Here is a 2,889-nt window from a genome sequence, read left to right as displayed (position 1 = left end):
TATATCCGGAGTGATATATTTGAATCTTATGGTAGTTCCATTCCAGGTCTTCTGAGGAACCTCCATATTGACTTCCATAATGCCTGAAATAATTTGCAATTCAACCAAGAATGTGTAAGCATTCCTATTTTCCCACATCCTTCTCAGCATTTATTGTTGTTTGTACTCTTGATGATTGACATTCTAACTGGAGTTAGATGATTCTCAGTGTTGTTTTGATTTGCGATTCTCTGATTGCTAATGACGTTGAACTTTTAATATATATTTTGGCCATTTATATGTCTAATTTAAAATAAAATAGTGAGGGTTCCTGCTCTCCATGCTCCCATCACCAAATAACACCATTCCACTGAGCTAAGTCTTCTCAATTTACAGATTAAATATCTCTGTCAACATATAATCTGCCTTCCTTAACTTCTAAAGAATATTAGATCTGATAATCTCTGGCCTATATCCCTACACTGCTCTGTGCTTCCACTATCACAATTCATTAAAAAGTCTCATTTATGTCTTTTTTACTAAATAGGCTAAAAATTCTCTGAGGATAGAAATCATGTATCTCACGTTACTTGCTGTATTTCATAACCTCCCAAGTGGTAGACAAGTGACAAAGATAAATGAGTAAGAATGACTAAATACAGACAGGTAGGAACATCAAATATTTTAGCATTTCAACAGAACAAAAGAAGAGAAGAATTTTTGAAACCCTGAAGTTCTGATATCACCCCCACTAGTGAAATACAGTGCTGTGGCCAGTTCCCGAGGCTCCAGTCCATACTCTTCCTCATGAATGCCTCGTGGGATCTCATAGCAAAGACCATGTGGGTTGAAACCAGGTTAAAAAAATGTAAAGTGTGGTGGGTGGAGTGGCACACACCTGTAATCCAAGTACTTGGGAGGTTGAGACTGGAGGATTACAGATTGAGGCCAGCCTCAGCAATTTAGCCAGAACCTGATTCAAAATAAAAAAGTAAAAATGGTTGGGGGTATAGTTCAGAGATAAATGTACCTGGCTTCAATCCTCAATAGACCCTCCTAAAAACAAAAGAAAAATAAAATATAAGGTGTTCTATTGTTTATATCAGTAAGCTAAAATAATTTGACTTTATTGAAGTAGAGAGTAGAGTAGTGGTCACTAGAAGCCAGGAAGGATAAAGAAAAGAGAATATAAAGATTAGATAAATGGCACCAAAATAGTTATATAAAAGAAATAAGTTCTAATGTTCTGTAGCTTGGTGGGATGACCATAGTCCACAGTTATTTATTATATATTTTATCAAGAAGTAGAAGAGAGAAATCTGAAACTTCTCAAAGCAAAAGAAAGATAAAAGTTTAAGAAGAGAGATTCTAATTGCTTTGATGTAATAATTACAGGTTTCATACATGTTGGGTAAAATGATCACACAATGCCCCATAAAGATATACAATTATTATGTAACATTAGAAATTAGAAATTTATAGGGAGAAAAAAGAAAATTCAAGAGCAAGTTCCATTAAATGGTCCTTATGTTTTCTAAGAAAAACAGAAGCCAGATATAACTTGAGAGAATATCACTTTGAAACTTTGAGACCAAAGGTCTCAAATGCCAGATTGCTCTGTTAATTGAAAGTCAACCTAATCAGATGCTGTGACCTTAAGATTCTAACCAGATATTAGATCTTGTCATACTTTGACCACTTCTGTTACATTCCTTTTGTGCTTTTGTTTTTTCCCCAGAGTTGGGGGTTAGTAAATATAAATTTGTATTATGGCTGAAAACATTGAAAAATGAGGATTGGGAAATAAAAATACATTCAGTCAGCACCTATAATCTATTAAGGCAATTAATCAAACATATACTCTGTCAATTTCTTCTTGTTTTGTTATGGTTTATAACTCTATTATTATTTCATCAACAGAATAAAAGAAATTAATCTTTACCACAGGCAAACCGTTTGAGAAGCAGAGAAAAAGGAACTTAGCTGCCTATCTCTATCTCATGACTCAAATTAATCTTTGTGACGATTGAATTATTTTTAACTGTGATGCATTCATGAGGCCTTATGGAAACATTTTAATTCACTATAGGACTTTCTACAATATCAGATACTCTCTCATTATCTGTCTTCTCTAATAGGATATGACAATTTTCAGAAATCAATAGTGCAATAGCAGTTACAACTTTACAAGTAGCTTGTACATCCCTTGAGAAAGGCAAATATGTAAATGTAGGATAAATTTTCAAATCTGTATATAATTAATTAGTACTGTAGAGTACCTAACACTTCTCAAGAACTTACACAAGTATACACATGAAGATGTTCATTGTGTTCCTAGAACTATCTTCTCAGACAAGTGGGTTTTCTCTATCAAGTGCAACTCAGAGTGAGAGACAGAGTACTTATGAAACTAAATAGTCATGAAAATATTTGGATTAAAATGTATTTATTGAACACCTTTTATGGTATGAACAATAATTTACTCTGTGTGTTTAGAGAGAATTAAAACATGTGACCCCTATGGACAATGTATTTTTATCTACTGGGAGAGACTTATAAGAATAAAGTGTTAGTTAGTTGTTTAAGTCAGTACATAAAAAATTCTGTGGCCATGCACCATTAGTTGAGCTCAGGATGGGGTTCAGTTAGAATATGGCTTGGGCTTGTGGGAACCTGTGGATTCAGGAAGCAGCTTCACTGTGTCCTGCATGCCTGGGAGTTAAGATGCAAACTATCTTAGACTTAAGTAGAATCTTAAGGAACAATTTATAAGTGGTTTCACACATTCTCTCTTTTCTAGTATGATTGTTAAGCCTGAAATTTCTACCAGGATAAATATACATGAAAAATCTCAATTTCAAGCTGGGTGTGGTGGTGCACACTTGTAATCCCAGAATTTGGGAGGCTGAG

This window comes from Muscardinus avellanarius, assembly GCF_963383645.1.
Source record: "Muscardinus avellanarius genome assembly, chromosome: 14".
NCBI lineage: Eukaryota > Metazoa > Chordata > Mammalia > Rodentia > Gliridae > Muscardinus > Muscardinus avellanarius.
Note: the sequence above shows the minus strand (reverse complement) of the source record.